The 18,793-nt window shown below is 42.3% G+C and overlaps 1 pseudogene; it reads right to left on the reverse strand.

The window, feature by feature from the left end:
* LOC131249627 (uncharacterized) overlaps positions 1–18,793 on the reverse strand; it is a 147,983-nt pseudogene that overhangs the window by 75,104 nt on the left and 54,086 nt on the right.

The raw sequence follows: 18,793 nt of genomic DNA on the forward strand, positions 1-18,793 counted from the left end.
CACATCCGCTATTCTGCAGTACAAACTTCACCTGACAATGTTTCTCAAGTTATTGCAATGAAATGAGACTACGACAGGTTCGGACTTACCGGAAAACACCTGAATGGCTTCCGACAATTGAGCACCGGAAAGGTGTTCGCAGAATGACAGAAAATTATAGTCGGTGGGCTCCACCGTTGGTGAACGGGACCAATCATCCGGTGATCCGCACCCTATCCGAAAATCACACTCACCACTGAGAAGCCAGAGGCATCCGCATATGTGGCAATATGGGACACATGTACAACATACGGGCTGTCCATCATGTGGGATCCAGTGGAGATGCCCCTACTAAAAGTTAAAGATAGGACACTCGTCAGGTGGACGACTGTGTGCCGAGCGAATTGATGGTTGAAATGAACTTGGTGAAGGCTTCCTCAGCTGTCCATTATTTCCTTAAGTAGCCTCCCACCAGATTAATCAACCTGATTGAATCTTGGACCCGGACATCTACGTGTCTGGGCCCACCTAATGGAGAAATCGGATATAATGGCGTGTATTCATTGACATTTGAGAGCATGTAGGGCGGCTGATCTACTAGAGCCGTGTGGTATTAGCAAACCTCACGTTCAACTTGCCCTTGGAATTTTGTTCGCGATGAACCTCACCAATGTCCGTTGATTAGACGTTTGATGGAACGTAGGCCCCTCAACATAGTTTTCGTTGTAGCTTTTCAAAATTGTAAAGATTAAGGCCGTTGACTTTAAAAATTGGAACCTAATTTTCAAAATGTAAAAAAAGTAATATTTTAATTTCGGGGTTTTCACGACATGACACCCATTTTTCAGCTTAATAACCGTAATCACTCGCAATCTTTTTTTAATTGTCACCCATCACATTTGATCGAGTCCAAGTAACAACCACTCCCACAAACCACGTACCAATAAACGACGCAAAAAAGATGAAAAAAAATAATAATAATAGGGCCGGCTGAAAATAGATTTCCCTTCGCTCCCACAGCACAGGTATAGAAAAAGGGAAAATTAAATAAATAAATAAAATAGAGAGAAAATAGGGGCAAACAAAATTTCGATTTTCGCTAACACTTGTTGGCGGATCAAAGGCTGCTGCGTCTCTCAAATTAGCAAAGTGAGCAAAATGGATAGGGATGCGATTGGGTCGATTGGCGAAAATATGATTTCCATTTGTGCATGGGAAACCCAAATTCCAATATTTATGGCAGGGGATGGGGATCTTCGAGGTTCAATAGCCACCTGTGCACCAGAAATTTGATTTTTACCGAGGCTTTTATATAAGTAGATTACCACAAGAAGAGGACAGAAGGATACAAAATTGGCCGAGGGAGGAAAAAAGAGGAGAGGAGGAATAACAGTTTAAATGAGAGACAAAAAGACAAAATAAGAGGATCACATTCTATCATCCAAGCAATCCAGATTAGATGGAATAGGGTCGGTTTTTGAGACACCCAATCGTCTCTTTCTTGAATAGTCTTGGGCTTCTCATTTCCTCCCTCAAATCTTTGACCCATAAACTGTTTTTCATTAATCAGTCGCCACATATTCATTCTCATACAATCCTTGCTGATTCTCTTTTCATTCTCAAAATAAGAGTGGATTCTTAGGCCATAACCAATGTTGAATGCCCTGTCTCCATGGTCATAGTTCTAGTCCAAGTGAATTGAATCTTGCTTCTTTGTTTCATGCTTTTAGGACTAAATAATCGTAGAAGAAAATCTCTTATTTCCTTAAAGTAGAGATTGCACTTGCTTACTGGCGGAGTAGGTTGTCTAACCCCTACACTCTCTGTCACCAAAGCTTTTATTTTGAATCTTCGGCATAAACCAACCATAGGAGTTACGTAAGTTGGGAAATCTTTGATTATCTAACTTTCAATGATTCTATAATGTCAAATTGATCATAGAATCTACACTTCAATAGCTAGCGGCGATTCCAAATCAACCATACCTCTCCTTAGTCAACACCACACCCCATTAAGGAATGGGTGAGTGCGAGGCACAAGCATTCATAGATTTGGCACTCTATTGGGGATTTGTGCTAACCACTAGCTACGCTGACATGGTTTTTATATTTTCTTAGGGATTCTTTAATATTAGTCCACTTACATTCCAGTGCATTGCATTTCAACATTTACCTTCCAGTCTTGTTGATGCAAAAAACTGGTGAACCTTCCTTCTGATCTACCGCCTGCACAAGGATGAGACAAAGGAGACCCTGGCTAGAGCCGCGGACCCTCTGATGCTAAAGTTAGTTACTAGATAGCGTAGGAAGGGTTTTTAAAAGGGTTTTCTACGTACCTTTGATTTTGGAGACGTCCTTTTTTTTTATAGGAGTGAGAGGTCCCGTCGTACAAGGATTCTCTCACCAATCTTAGGAGATTTGATCTGATCGCAATCTGTTTACGGATGATTCCCGATCACAAGATTACCGGGGTCGGGAATCCTTTCACAAGATTTTCGGGACGGTATTTACGCTTACACCATCTCTTCCTCGCTCGGCTCGGCCTTGACTGACTCTAGCAATAGATGAGTCTCGGCTGGCTGCAAGGACATGGCTTTTTATCTTCTATCGGATGAAATAGAGTCGGCTCGTAACCGATACTCCTTCTTATTCCGATAACCGATACTACAACCCACTTAATACGAGTCGATTTTATGATCGATCAAGCGATTTCTAGCCTTGGGACCTTAGTTGATCCCCTTTAGACGTTTCTAGCTCGTTAGCCGAGTCAACTTAATATGTCTTATATTTTGCCTATGGCTCTTGACTCTTTGAGTCTCGGTCGGGATTCATTTCCTGCAATCTGAGCTAAGTCTCTCCTTTAGACTTTATTGTCTTGCCTCGGTCAGACCCGTTACCTCGGGTCTTTGGGCTGTGTCCATGGAGTTGGTCCATTCCATAACTAGGTCTCCAGACTTATCATATTTTTTCTCAACAGTAAGCCCCCTTACTCCTTGTGTCAGCTATGTCGACACTAAGGAGTAATGAGTTTTTAAGTCGGTGTGCCCTGAAAACTGAGGTTATGATGGGGCAATTAATGCTTCTTGTGTCGTTCTTGACGTATGTCGATTCGTTGCTCGAGGTCGCACAAGCGGATAGCCGTCAAAACGTTTCGTTCGCTTATGAGCGTCGGACGTGTGGCGAGGACGTTACTTGCGTCAGTCGGCGTGTGCCACGTGTTGGGCGGGGGAGTCAAACCAGGCATCGATTCGACTCCTTAAATGCCTCTGCCACGTGGCAGCGCTATAAAAGGAGGAGCGGGACACTTTTTCTCCATTTTTGCGTGTCTGCTTTTTCTTCCCCCGTTTTCTCTTTTTCTCTGTTGTTGTTTCCTCCGCCATTTCCATTCCTTTTTTCCTTTTAGCTTCTCCATCTATGTGTTTTTCACCTCTCCGGTGAGGTTTAACTCTCTCCCTCCCTTTCCTTTTCAATTTCAATGGCAATGTGTGGTCCTTCAAGTCCTCGGGAGGAAATTCCGGTGATGAGGACGAAGCGAGACATCTCTAGAATGTCTCAGAATCGCCCTTATTGCTGACGGAGATGGCGATTGGCGCTAATGAAGCTTTCTAATTTTCTGAAGGGGTCTATGGAACTTTAGCGGAGCATCCTGTTTTGACAGGTCCTTCTGAAGGCTTGTCACTATCGACTGCACCTAGGAGACGTAATCTTCCTGGGGATGACTTGGAAGAAGAGGATGAGGAATTTAAGGAAACCACTGAGTCGATTCCTCTTAGGAGGTCTGCTCGGGTCACTGAGTCAGCAGACGAAGAAGGGGAGGCTGCCGAGGGAGGAGAGGCTGGAGATGAGCAGAGGGGTCTTGTCCCTTCGATCTTAATTGAGGCAGAATTGGACAGAATTCGAGTCGGGTATCATGTCCCCGACTCAGTTATTCTTCGCCTTCCTTTCCCGAGTGAATAGCCTGACCATCCTCCTCCTGGGATGGTTGCGATTTTCCAAGTCGTCATGCAATGTGGCTTGCATCTGCCCCTTTAACTCGTTGCTCGGGATTTCCTTTCCCGACTTGGAATTGCTCCTGGGTAAATAGTTCCGAATGGGTGGAGGAACTTATTCGGATGTTTAGTGTTGTAAGCTAAGGAGAGCAGCCCCTACTGACCATTGATGAGTTCCTCTATTTGTTCCAAGTACGACCAAACCCTCAACAGCCCGGCTAGTACTTCCTATGCGCTTGGCGGAACAAGGGCGGTCCTTTAATAACCGACCCTCCTACCTCTAACAAGCACTGGGGAGAGGTGGTTCTGGGTGTGCGGTCGTTGGGAGACCACCGAGTCTGGGCTCTTTGAACGTCGCGTTCCTCGGGCATTCTCTGAAGTAGGTGACTCAACATGCCCTTTCTGTGTCTTTTCTTGCTATGATTCTTCTGAGTCTTACCGAACGCGTTTTTGCAGACATCCCCAAGAAATGGCCGAAGTTAGGCACCAACGTTTTAGCTCGGATCAAGGAACTGAGGACGCTTAGTCTGGACGATCGGTCTTGGAAGAATCTTCTTCAACCAGAGCGTCTTCTTCTCTCGGGCCTAGATTCTGTCGTGGCAGGTATCCTCTATTCGTTCTGACGCGTTTCTCTTGGATTTTTCCTAACTCTTTACCTTGTCTGATACAGATATGACTGAAGCTCGGCCCCTTCTGAAACCAGCGTTGAAGATGAAGGCTTCTCTGAGGTCGGTGCTTATGTTGGAGCCTCGACCTTCAAAGAAGGCGAAAACGGCTCCGAAGGCCAAGGAGTCATCCACTAGTCCCTCCTACTCCCATCATCCCAACTGTCGTCGTACTCTCTGACCCCAAGGAAAGGGCGAAAGATGTGAACGTTCTCCCTACCGAGTCTCAGGTGGCTTCAGAGCCAGGACCCGTTGCAGAGTGGGTCTCAGAACCGAGAGAGGGGCATGGAGGGTACACTTCAGGAGGGGGGATGACTCAACAGGAGCCCTCGCCTTTCCATCAGGTCGTTTCGGGGATGATCCGTTGGGCCATCGCTCTTGGGAGCAGAGAGACTTCGCTAGTCTTTACAATACTTCTTCGCTGCAAACTGTTGGTCATGTGGCGAAGATACTTCTTGATGTAACGTTGGTGATTTTTTTTTGCCAGTGATTTCTTGCATTGGTGACTCAGTCTGGCTTCACGTTCTCCTTTTGTAGTTGGCTCCTTGTTTGGTTAAGGCCTGCTCAGATCTAACTGCAGCTCAAAAGCAGGCAGCTGAGGTGGGAGCAAAAGTCGAGGCTGCCTTGACTCGGGCTGGAGTTCTGTCGAGCGAATTGGGACTTGCTAGGAAGGTTGTCGCCGATGCCAAAGCTGAATGTGCTTGCATGACTTCGCTGCTAACGGAGGCTCAAGAAGAGAGTCAGTGAATCCGTCAGGCTCATGCCTCTTACTTGGATAAGCTGGCTCGGACCAAGGCTGAAGCCGAGGCGGCTATTTGGAGGGCCATCGACGAGGCTAAGGAGGCCAAGGATCAGGTCATACAGGCGTTCTTGGATCCCAAGAGTTTGAGGAAGAAAAGGATCACTTGTATCAGAGTGGATATATAGCTTGCATCCAACTGATGAAGTAATCTTTTCCCAACCTTGATCTATCGGGATTCGATGATGATGTCACTAGTCCTGAAGGCCTGGAGGCCGAGGCTGCCGAGTCTGCTGATGCTGCAGATGGTATTGATGTCAAGTCAAAGGCAGCTCCTGAGGTTGTTGAGGTTGCTCCCAATGGTGGTAGCTGAGTCTGATCCACTTCTTGAGTCAACTCCTGGCGAACCTTGGAGCTGGATTTTTGGTACCATCATCATCTCCACTTTTGTCACTCACACCAACTTTTCAAACTGACCGAGCTCCTGGGCAGGCTCGAGAGTACCCACAGCCAAGGAAGAAGCTTGCGTGTCACGGCCAACCTTCCCTTTTTCTTTTAAGCCTTTTACTTTATCAATGTAATGCCAAAGAAAGATGTAACTCAATGTAACAAACATACTGATGAATAAATATAGTTGGTTTTCTTTTTCATTTTGATTCGGTTTACATGCTTGTCAATTTTGAGTCTTTCTGAACGCTTCGCTAGGTTGACCTGGGGATAATAGACTTTTAGATGTTCGACATTCCACGGATGAGATAGCAATTGTCCAGTTAGGTCTTCCAATCGATACGTTTCAGGTCGGATGGTGCTTGAGATGATATAGGGTCCTTTCCAGTTGGGGCCCAGTGTACCCACGCCAACCTCCTTAGTGTTGAGGAACATTTTTTAGAGAACTATGTCCCCGACTCGAAATCGCCTTACCTTGACTCGGGCATTATAAAACCGAGCTACTTGTTGCCACCGAGACATAGTTCATAGCCGAGCTCTTTCTTTTTGTTCGTCCACAAGGTCAAGTCCGAGGGCCAAGAGTTCTTCATTATCCTCTTTGTTAAACGAACTGACTAGGGCTGAAGGCAGCCCGAACTCGACTGGGGTAACGGCTTCCAAACAATAAGTAAGGGAGAAAGGAGTTCTCCTGTTGCGGTTCGTACCGTGGTTTGATATACCCACAATATCTTTGGGAGTTCTTCAGCCCATGCTCCTTTGTCTCGGTCAAGCTTAGTTCGGAGATGCTATTTGATGATCTTATTGACCGCCTCAACCTGTTCATTCGTCTGAGGATGATGAGGTGATGCATATACATTCTGATTCCGAGATTATCACACATCTCTCGAAAACTTCTGTTTTTGAACTGTTTTCCATTATCAGTAACAATAGTCTGAGGTATCCCGAACCGACAGATAATGTTTTTCCGTACAAAGTTCGTGATTTTCTGTTCGGTTATCCTCGCCAAAGGTTTTGCCTCGGCCCACTTTGTGAAGTAGTCCACTGATACAACAGCAAACTTAGTCTGACCTTTTCCCATGGGGAGTGGTGCAATAATATCGATTCCCCACTGCGCGAAGGGCCAAGGACCGGTCATTGGAGTCGGCTCTTTCGAGGGTTGCCTCGGAATGGCTGTGAACTTTTGACATTTGTCGCATCTTTGGACTAGTTTACGAGCGTCGTGCTAGACGGTCAGCCAGTAGTATCCTTAACGTAAAACCTTATGTGCGAGTGCTCGCCCTCCCGAGTGATTTCCACAGATCCCTTCGTGGATCTCCCATAGTACGTAATTGGCTTCATCGGGATTTAGGCATCGTAATAAAGGACCACAAAAACCCTTTTTATGCAGTATCCCATCAAGAATGGTGTAGCGGGAAGCTCAAATCTTTAATCGTCGAGCCTTAGCGCGATCTTCGGGCAACTCTCCATTGTCGAGATATTGGATGATCGGGTCAAGCCAAGTGGGTTCTGAATCAATAATATGCATGGTCGAGCTAAATGGTTCATTGATACTTGGCTTGGTGATGTACTCGATCGGAATGGACCTAGGTATGTCGTCCTCGTTGGCTGAGGCAAGTTTTGCTAATAAATCGATGTTGGCATTTTCTATCCGAGGGATCCGAGTGACGACGAATAGCTGAAAGCTGCCGATCAATTCTTTGGATTTCTCCATGTATACTTTTAGTTATTCTTTTCGTGTTTGATACACGCTCGTAACCTGATTGACGACTAGTTGTGAATCACTGAAGACGTTAAGATGTGTAATGCCTAAACTGGCCGTGAGTCTGAGGCTAAGCAATAAAGATTCATATTCTGCTATATTGTTTAAGGCTTGAAATCCAAGTCTTAAGGCATAATGCATGTAGGTCTGATCGGGAGTTTCCAAGACTATTCCTGCCCCGCTTGCCTTAGAGTTGGAGGAGTCATCGACATATAGCTTCCAAGGGATTGGTTGGGGCGATGACTCAGGAGAAGCGGTCGTCGATTCTTCAGTAGGCTCGGTATTCTAAGTCATTAAATCTGCTCATGGTGTCACTTCAGCAATGAAGTCATCCACGACTTGCCCCTTGATTGCTACTCTTGACTTGAATTGAATGTCAAATTCGCTGAGTTCAATCTCCCACATCGTAAGTCGGCCTGAAGCTTCTAGTTTCTGTAGAATCTAACGCAGTGGGAGGTTTGTCATAATGACAATGGTGTGAGCTTGGAAGTATAGCCGAAGTCACCGCGAGGAAACTATTAGGACTAAGGCCACTTTTTCTAAAAGTGGATATCTTGTCTCTACTGGTAATAATACTTTATTGACGTAATAATCGGTAGTTCCTTTCCTTTGTGTTCTCATATCAGAGCTGAGCTAACAGCTACCTCGGACACCACGAGATACAACAGCAAAGCTTCCCCCAGTTTGGGTTTCGATAAGAGAGGCGGAGATCCGAGATAAGACTTTAATTACTGGAACACTGCTTCGCACTCTTCCGTCCAATACACCGTTTGTCGTCCCTTCAGTTGTTTAAAGAATGGTAGACATTTATCGGTAGCTCGGGAGAGGAAGCAATTGAGTGCGGCTACTCGTCCGATCAGCCTTTGTATATCTTTGATCATCTTTGGAGATCCATGTCGAGCAATGCCTTGATCTTTTCTGGATTTGCCTCGATCCCTCGCTAACTAATTAGGAATCCAAGGAACTTTCCCGAGCTCACGTCGAAGGCACACTTACTCGAATTTAACTTCATTTGAAACTTGCGTAAGATCATGAATATTTCTTCTAAGTCGGCTATATGATCAGACACATGTATACTCTTACCGAGCATGTCGTCAATGTAAACTTCCATGGTTCAACCGATTTACTGAGCGAATATTTTGTTCACTAATCTTTGATAAGTCGCTATAGCATTTTTCAAACCAAATGGCATCATTCGGTAACAATAAAGACCTTTATCAGTGACAAAGGTGGTGTTAGATTTATCAGATTGATGCATTATAATTTGATTATACCCTTAATAGGCATCCATAAAACTAAGAAGTTCGTGCCCCGCAATGTTATCAACCATCTGATCGATCTTCGGAAGAGGGAAGCTGTCCTTTGGGTAGACTTTGTTAAGGTCGGTATAGTCAATACAGACTTGCCACTTCCCAATGGCTTTATTCATAAGCACGACATTAGCTATCCATTCTAGGTAGTATATCTCCTCTATGAATTTGGCCTTGAGGAGCTTGCTGACCTCTTCTTCAATTATAGCGTACCTTTTGGGGCTAAGTGGGCGTTGCTTCTGTCGGATCGGCCGATAAGCCAGATCGATCCTAGGCATGTCCTCATGACTCCATGCAAATACGTCAGCGTAGCGTCAGAGCAAAGCTATTAGATTATCTTTCAGGGGTGACTAACGAGTCAATTCGCACCATTTTGGATTCATCTGTCTCAACCAAAGATACCGAGATAAGGTCTTCCACCGGTTGTCCTCGTTCATGAGTTTCGACCCGAAGGTCCAGTGACTTGATCATTAATACCTCGGGTGGAGCTTTTACGGCTGTCATGTAACAGCGTCGTGCGTCTTGCTAATCTCCTTTGACAACTCCCACTCCCGACTCAGTCGAAAATTTTATGGAGAGGTGGTATGTGAGTACCACAGCTTGAAGGAGACTCAGAGAGGATCGACCGAGTATAGCATTGTAGACGGATGACCGATTGACTATCAAAAAGTCGACCATCACTGTCGCCCAATGCAGAGGGTTTCTAGCAGTAAGTGGTAGTGAGATGATTCATTCTGGGAGTATCTGTCCTCCTGAGAATCTGACCAATAGGGCACGAACCGGCCGCAATGCCGATCATTCAACACCCATTTTGTTGAACGCCTGAGTGAACAACACGTCAGCAGATGATCCTATGTCGACGAGTATGCGGAACACCCTTCGATTCACGATAGTGAGAGTAATGACTAAACCATCATCATGGGGATGGTGAATGCCTCGAGCATCTTCATCGGTAAACGCGATACAGTATTTTTCTCTCTTCTTTTCTTTTGAAGGTTGGGTTGTGATCAGGATCTTAGACTCAGGTCGATTGATGCTTCTAGCGTGATTTTTCTGAGCATTGTTTGAGTCACCTCCACCTTCGGGACCACCAACAATAGTTTAGATTTCCTTTATGTGTCGGTTGTCACTTGGGCATTCTTCCGCTGTCCCAGTTCTTTCGATGTGTTCTTTGAGCTGGCCTTCTCGGATAAGTCTTTCGATCTCTTCCTTCAAGTGATAACAATCACTCGTACTGTGGCCATAATCACAATGGTAGTGGCAATATTTATCCTTATTCCACCGGTTTGGATTACTTCGAAGTTTATTCGACCAACTGACAAATCCTTCACTTTTGATTTCCATCAGCACCTACTCTTGAGGTTTATTTAGTAGGGTGTATGTAGAAAACCTTCGGTCGGGTCGCTTGCCCGACTTGCGTTCATCGCGTGTTCGGTCGTCCTTACGCTTCTTTCCTCCGGCCAAGTCAACTTCCTTTTTGGCTGACTCTTTGGTTGGGGTTTTTGTGTTCCGGGCGGCCTCACACAAGTTTCATGTTTCCTCAGCGTCCACGTGTTTATCTGACCGAGTCATGAATTTAACCAGAGTTTCAGGCGGAATCTTGTCCAGGGATGCTAGAAACGGCTTATCCCTAATACCTTGCATGATGGAATTCAGTGCCATCTCCTCTGAATTTTTCTGAACTGGAGTGATTTAAAATTAAAACGTTTGATGTAATCTTTTAGTAACTCTCCCTCCTTCTGAACTATATTGTTCAAATGCACAGGGGGCTTCAACTTCTTCTTCTCACTAATGAAGTTAGTGAAGAACGCATCACTAAGCTCTGTAAACGAGCTAATGGATTTTGGTTTCAACTGTTTGAACCAAAGTCTAGCTACATCGGCTAAAGTGAGGGAAAAAGCTTTGCACATCACGGCATCCAAGGCATCATGCATTTTCATGTATGTTCGAAAGCATTCGATGTGTTCAGTTGGGTCAGTTTTACCGGTGAAAGGTGTTATTTGTAGAAGATGAAACCGTTCCGGTAGCCGAGCCTGCATTACTTCCTCCACAAATGGGGATGCCTTTGTTTTGGGCCTAATTTGATGGGCATCTCGACTCTACTTCATGTTAGCAATCTCTTTCCACACTTATCTCCTGAAGTTGTGAAGGTTGGCTTTCCAAAGTTCGTCACTTTCTGCCATACCCTCAACCGAAGGCCAACTGTGCCTCTGCCAATCGATCTCATGTTGGAGATTAGTGGGGGGCGGCACGGCAGTCTCGGAATGAGTGGGTGCTGGCCCGTCGCACAAGGATTCTCTCCCCAATCTTAGGAGATTTGATCTGATCGCAATCTGTTTACGGATGATTCCTGATCCCGAGATTATCGGGGTCGGGAATCCTTTCAAAAGATTTTCGGGACGGTATTTACGCTTACACCGTCTCTTCCTCGCTTGGCTTGACCTTGACTGACTCTAGCAATAGATGAGTCTTGGCTGGCTGTAAGGACAGGGATTTTTATCTTTTATCGGATAAAACAGAGTCAGCTCGTAACCGATATTCCTTCTTATTCCGATAACTGATACTACAACCGACTCAATATGAGTCGGTTTTATGATCGATCAGGCAATTTCTAGCCTTGGGATCGTAGTTGATCCCCTTTAGACGTTTTGGCTTGTTAGCCAAGTCAACTTAATGCGTCTTATATTTTGCCTATGGCTCTTAACTCTTTAAGTCTCAGTCGGGATTCATTTCCTGCAATTCGAGCTAAGTCTCTCCTTTAGGCTTTACTGTCTTGCCTCGGTCAGACCCATTACCTCGGGTCTTTGAGCTGTGTTCATAGAGTTGGTCCATTCCATAACTGGGTCTCCAGACTTGTCATATTTTTTCCCAACAGATTTGGCACTCTATTGGGATTTGTGCTAACCACTAGCTACACTAACATGGTTTTTATATTTTCTTAGGGATTCTTTAATATTAGTCCACTTACATTCCAATGCATTACATTTCAACATTTACCTTCCAGTGTTTTAATTTTAGCATTATATTTCCATACTTATATAGCATTTATTTCCTTTTGCTAGGTGTTCATACACCACAACATTCATACTATGAGTACCACTTGCTAATTAGGAACTTATTTGGGGAATAAGAAATTCCTCTTTGATCTTTTCATTGAGAAGGCTCCTGTAAAGGCGCCATCTGAGCGTGTACTTAACATCAGTTTATCAGGCCATCAGGTAAATCACGCATGGAACCCGTTAATGTTGAGAAGCCATAGTTAAACCTGTACAATGTATGCTTCTAGCATATTGAAAAAATAAAAAATATAATAAAGACAAAAAAAAAATACAATTGGAACAAGTATGAGATCTATTGCTATCATTAGGCTTAAAGTCCATCTTTGTGACTGACGTCCCCCATAATCATCCTCCATCATTCCTTGTAGCCCAATCCTCACTAGGTTTCACATGGTCTTGGCTACTCAACAGGACATGCACGTTTTAACACCAAAAAATCAAGCATAATATACATTAGGGCACATTATAATTTATCTCCATCTACATCTCACATTGGAAAGGACTATATTCAAGTAATTGAACATCCTAAGATTTCACGTGTGTGAACCAACCTAAGCAAGAAGGGCTAATATGTTATTTGTTTCTATACAACTCCGAAAATTAGGGATTCTTGTAAATAATCCTAACATTCACATATATAACATAGATTACAAGATTTATCGCATAATTTATAAGCTAAACAACATGATTATCAAATATTGAGACTATCACAAGACTGAAAATGTCATAAGAAAGCTTGGAGAATACATCTCACCTTAGAATCGAAGATCTTACAGTTCTGATGTGGTGCAAGCATAGGAAATTTGGGGGAAATGCTCCAAGCCCTAAATTTAATGTCAATCCATCATTAATAGCTTAGATTTTATCATAATTATACCTTCAATAGGGATTTAGGGGTTTACTTATCTCGATTTGAACGATCCACAACTTGATTCGGCGAAAGGGGTCCAATCTCGACATAAATCCAAAGCTCACACGAAGCCACACTCCAATATGGCTCTTGAATGAGAATAGTGAAATTGTAGTTTTTTTTCATTATAAGTAAAGCATGAAGATATGTCTAATGTCCTAGAGGGGTGTGAATGGGGCTTTTTAAAATTTATTTAAACTATTGACATGCACTTGCTTCTAAATACATAAGTAAAGAAATTTCAATGAGAAGAAGTGCATAAACATAGTCAATTTAGTGAAACACATCATTCATGTATTTTGATAAACATGTTTGCTGTGGAAAATAAACAAATTATATTGTTCATCTAAACATCTCGAATAAGGATTTAAATCATTCACCACAATGCACATGATGTATAGTGGTTCAGCTATATGCCTACTCCACTCCCAGCGGACTCACTCTCTCATAGAGTGTGCCGAATTTCACTATTCAGATGGTTTTTAAATGAGGTTCACCATAGACCTTCACAATCTACACAAGTTTAATGTTTTCCATCTATTGATAGCCTACACAAGGTCTTATCGAGTCTTAAACAAGGATAACAAAACGTATTCTCCCATCAGATGCCTACACGAGGACTTGTTGATTTTGGAAGTTTTAACTCTAAAACCCAATCCTACACAAGGAATGGTTTCCAAACACAATGAACTCTTGGTACTTACCTAAAAGTCAGTGAGCCCCATTAAGCATGTTGATGAAGATCTTCTTGGATGATGAAGGATCTTTAGCTCCCTTTTACCTCAATAGGATGATGATGCTCCATTAAAGATGTCGAGGTTGTTGGGTTAAGGGTTTGGTGAATCCCAAGAAGGTATTGATGGCTCTTTAAGAATTACTTAAGGATCCCCATGGCTGAGCATTTAATGCTTGCTAACATATATATATATATATATATATATATATATATATATATATATAAGTAGTTGTTAGGGCATAAATGAATGCTAGAATTCATTGTTCAATCCAAGCTTTGAATATTCTAATGAATGCCTTCAAGATAAGAATTGCATGATGAACTTTATAAGGAAAGAGAGTTTGAGAAGATGGATATTAACTCTATGTATTAACTCTCACAAAGCTCTCTCAATAAATCACCAAATTGCTCAAAAATACCTCAACAAATATATAGAAAATATTTCCAACTGTTAAAAAATGGGTAGAAAACTGTCAGGTTCGATACCATTGAAAGGGTTTTCAATGTCAACGAAGTGATCTTCAATGTCATCGCTAAAATCATATTTAAAAAGCAAAATGTTGCTGGACAGTTTCTGTAATTTACACGATGCCATCGAGTGGCCTTTAATATCATTGAAGAGGTTCTTCGATGCCATCGCAAAAATCCTATTAAATGACTTGAGGTTGTTGGACAATTTTTGTTCCAATTTTGATGTCATCTAGCTGACCTCCAATGTCATCGAAGGAAGCTTCGATGTCATCACAAAAATCTCGATTTAACTTATTTTCCTGTTGGACAGTTTATTGTCTTTTCCGATGTCATTGAAGTTATGTTCGATGCCATCAAAGGTTGCTTTGATGCCATCGCAAAAATCCAGAATTTCATTGATTTCTTGCTGGACAGTTTGAGCATTTCTTCGAAGTCATCGAAGCTAAGTTCGATGCCACCGTAAAAATCCAATTTTTCCTTGATAGTATTGGCTAGGTATAGGCTATATTTGGTGGGTTTAAGTATAGGGTTTGATGAGGTCTTGTTTCTTTCTTAGCTTGTCTTGATTTGGATAACTTTAAACCTTTGAGTCTTCAATGTTGGTTCTTCTTTGGGGCTCACTTGACTCTAAGACTCTTAATTTACTCTAATTGATAAAATAGAGTACTTTAAATTAGTCACCACTAATTGTACAAGGACCTTGAAACCTAATATGAATAAACTCTAACATTAAAATCTCGAAGAGTCAGATCGATAAGAAGGATTTCTTACTCTAATCACCTCAAGTTGTTAGAAATTGGGATAATAACACATGCACGGCTAAAGGATCTCTTACCCAACCAACTGAAGGTTATTTGACTAGGGAAGATGTAAGATGGTTCACATGATCTAATTTTGGATGAAAATGGTTCGAAGCGGCAATTGCACCCGATCTCTCTTGATCTCTCTCTCTCTCTCTCTCTCTCTCTCTCTCTCTCTCTCACTCCCACACTATCACTCATTTTCCATCTCTCTCTCTCTCTCTCACTTTCTCTGCCTAACCCTTTAGTTCTTAAGAATTAAAATAAAATGGGCAAATGGGTTCTTATAGCTCGAAATAGAAGTTCGATGGTTGCAAGAGTTGAAATTCAAGGACAATCGATCGGACCAACATGAACCAATAGTTTTGTTAGTCGAGCCGAAAAAACATGATTTTCACATATTTTCAGGTTTATACAATCGATCGGACCGACAGGGTTATATGTCAAACTGACAGAGCATGTTTTCCTCCTGTAAATGGGGTTTCTCACCGTTCTAAGATCTTAGGATTCCAACCTATGTACTCTATTAGCTATTCGCTCAAACTGGCTATTCCGTTTAGAGTATGTAAGTACAGATGCTATCTAATCGTGCAATAGGGTTGAATGGACTAGGAATTCAATGACATGGGTCCCATAAGTAGTATAATAGATTTTGATCTATTAAGGTACATAGTTTAATTAAGTTACAGGTTTCTAGGTTTAAATTCTATCTCATAATCCCTAGCTATTTGAATATACATGCATGTACACATGTGCGATTGCCAATTTCGATAGAAAATTTACTAAAAAAATTTGAGGACATCCAATACCCGAATATTTAAAGGTTGAGGTGTTACAACCCCCTCCTGGTTTTCTCTTAACCAAGGGTCACACTATAAAATCAGGTTACAAGTTCAGTTGTCGCTCGGACTCCTCTGATTTTCCACAGTTCTACTATTCTTATACTTTTGCATGCTCAATGGACTTCTGGACATTGGGTCTAAGTGCTAGTGCTTGATGAGGCCAATGCATGTCCCCCGTATAGGGGAGATGTTGCCAAAATTTCCTAATGCCAACACCTATTGAGGCCCATGAATTTCCAAAGAATAAGGGGAGATGCTGTCAAAATCTCCACCAAGAACCATCACAAAGGTGATCTCAAATATGGCTGTAAGGCAATGTGTGAATTGTCTCATGGCTAGACATGTCCACATATGAATAAGATCAAGTCAAACTTCTTCCTTAATGGATGAAACTATCTACGTGACCATTTACTCTGCTAGTGTAATTATAACCCAAGCTTATGCACCATCTGCATTCGAAGGCTTTCCAAGCTTTCTATGCATCTATTATAGCCTCCCCTGAGTCCCAAGGATACTTATGAGGCTTTCGAATCACCCCTCTGGGATCCGATACCCTTTAAACTCATTGGAGCATGTAGTTTCCTACAATTATCGGACTAAATGCTCACCTTGCTCTTGAACTACAGTACAAGATATCTTCAGCACTGAAAGCCACCATCTTGCGGTAACATTTTGGATTCTATAAGGATACCGCCTTCACCAGTTGGACAACTCTTGTCTCCTTTATGGCTCTAAGATTGTTCACAACTCCAAGTGTAGGGTCGCAATGTACTAATAATCTTAGTGAGACCGAGGTCAAATCCACAAAGACTAATCTTGTATGTCTATTCTGAGAGTAATTAGTATTAAAACTTAGAGAAGATCTAACCTAAATTAGAAAAATCGGGAGTAATTGTGAGATGATAAATTTAGAAACTTAAGAATTTAAAGGTGGAAACTAGGGTTTTCAGGGTTCCACTTGCATCTATTAGGATGTTTCCTTATTTGGGTCAAGCACTCAATTGGAATTGGAGTCCTATCCTATCCAATTGGAAGATATTCAATAAGGTCCTATCTGAACTTCCATTGACCTAATTCTCAATGGATGAAAGTCGTGAGGATTGGAAGTGATTCCATCACCTAACCATGCCCAGGAGACTATGGTAGACAATAGGGTATACTGATCCAACAACCAACATGGGAGAATTGTGAAGAATAGAGAGGATTCCATCACCCATCCAAGCTCAAGGGATGATGGAGAACAACAGAATTTGCTATTTTCACAAACTCCAAACAAAAAAAGAAGATACTTCAAGCTATTGCAGATCCATTGTAATTTTAGTCACAACAAACCATTAAACACTAAAAGTATTCCTTAAATATCAAACTAGAATTAAATAAGTTCGACAATAACATGAATCAAATAAGAAAAACATCCCAACCATGCTACAAGCTTCACCCCTTAGCCCTAGCTAAGGGATCGAGCCAACCATAGACATGATTGAATTAAAAACCCTAGAAGAGAGCATTAAAAACTAAGGAAAAGAGAAGAAAAATTCTTGGTAAGTGGCTTCGCCCTTTTACTCTACTCCTCCAAACCTTAAATATCCTAAAAAGTGCCTATGAACCCCTATTTATAGGCAAAGTTCCATAAAATCGCAAAACCATATCAAATTTACACATTCCGCATAAATGGTTTAATGTCATCGAACGACCATTGATGTCATCGACAGATTGGCTTCGATGTCATCAAACAGCCTTCGATGTCATCGAATAATGTAACCATTTTGTCTAGTGACTAAACTTGTTTTTCCTGTAATTCTTCGACGTCATCGACAAACGAGCTTTAATGTCATTGAACTGGCTTCGATTGATTGAAAAGAGCACCCAATATGTCCAGCAATGTAATGACCCTGGAAAATTTTGTGCTTATCTTTCCCTAAGTAGTTGTTTTTGGGGTAATTAGCACTATACTCGATTGCTTGTGAAATTCGCATCAATCACTTTAAATTAGATCTGCATGACTCAAAACTTGTAGATTAGTTAGCGCTATGTTACTCTGAAATCTGGGATCCATCGCTAAATCCAGTTGTTCTGGGGAATTTTTAGAAGTTCTGGATCGGACCTGGACCGCGCGTCGAAAGTCCGATTGCGATGATCTTAGGCTGTTTGTGGTCACTATGTTGGGCTTGACCATCACTTCGAAAATCAAGTCCATGTGATGTTCTGGGTCGATTTGTTTGAGTTCGGAGTGAAGAGTGTGAGAACGGTTGGAAATTTAATAAGTTTTTATGAAATCTGAGTCGTGTCGCTTGCGCGATGATTTTAAGCAATCTGACCATTGGATTCTGACCCAATTTCACCCTCTGATCAGGGAAGGTGGCCCAGGCATGTCCTTGTGCTTGTGGACCTGATCGAGATTCTGTGACCGTTGAATTGAGTGTGGTCCACCACGGCTGATCTGAAGAGCCGGTCGGTACGAAAACTCAGCTTGACCTAGATCCATGGTTGAGGAGCTTAAGTCCGACCTTTCGTGATTTTAGGCCCACCAGAAGTGCTTCGTTGGATCGAGAGAGGCTTGCTTTGGTTATAACCTAAGTATACCTTGTCCCTGGGGTTATTTTCATCAATAATAGGCCTATTTATAGTCCTTAAACCCTAGCTCTCTTTTCCATACGAATTTTCTCTAACCCTAGCTTGGAGAGAGAGTGGAAAAGAGAGAGATAGTGAGAGAGAAGTTAGTGAATCATCTTGGATTCTTTCCTGTTCTTCTACATCCTTGAACCTTCACTTTGAATCATTATTCTAATGGTTCTGAGTTCATCTTGGGGTAAGTTAACCTAACCCTAATCTATGTTAGAGCTTAGATTAGTCTTGGTGTTGTTGTATCTCATTTCTATCCTTGTTTTAGGGTATTCTATCGGCGTTGACGAAGACAACTCGTCTAAATCAGTTCGGTGTTTCTTTTCTGGCTTAAGGTGCGGACTTTAAGTATATAGATTATGGTTTTCAAGGCTTTCAATGCTAGTTAATGATTTATTCTTGTTATGGATGAGATTTCACATGCCAAATGTTGTGTTTATGTTGCGTTCCTGATATGCATGTAATA

The sequence above is a fragment of the Magnolia sinica genome, chromosome 6 (genome assembly GCF_029962835.1).
Source record: "Magnolia sinica isolate HGM2019 chromosome 6, MsV1, whole genome shotgun sequence".
Taxonomy (NCBI): domain Eukaryota; kingdom Viridiplantae; phylum Streptophyta; class Magnoliopsida; order Magnoliales; family Magnoliaceae; genus Magnolia; species Magnolia sinica.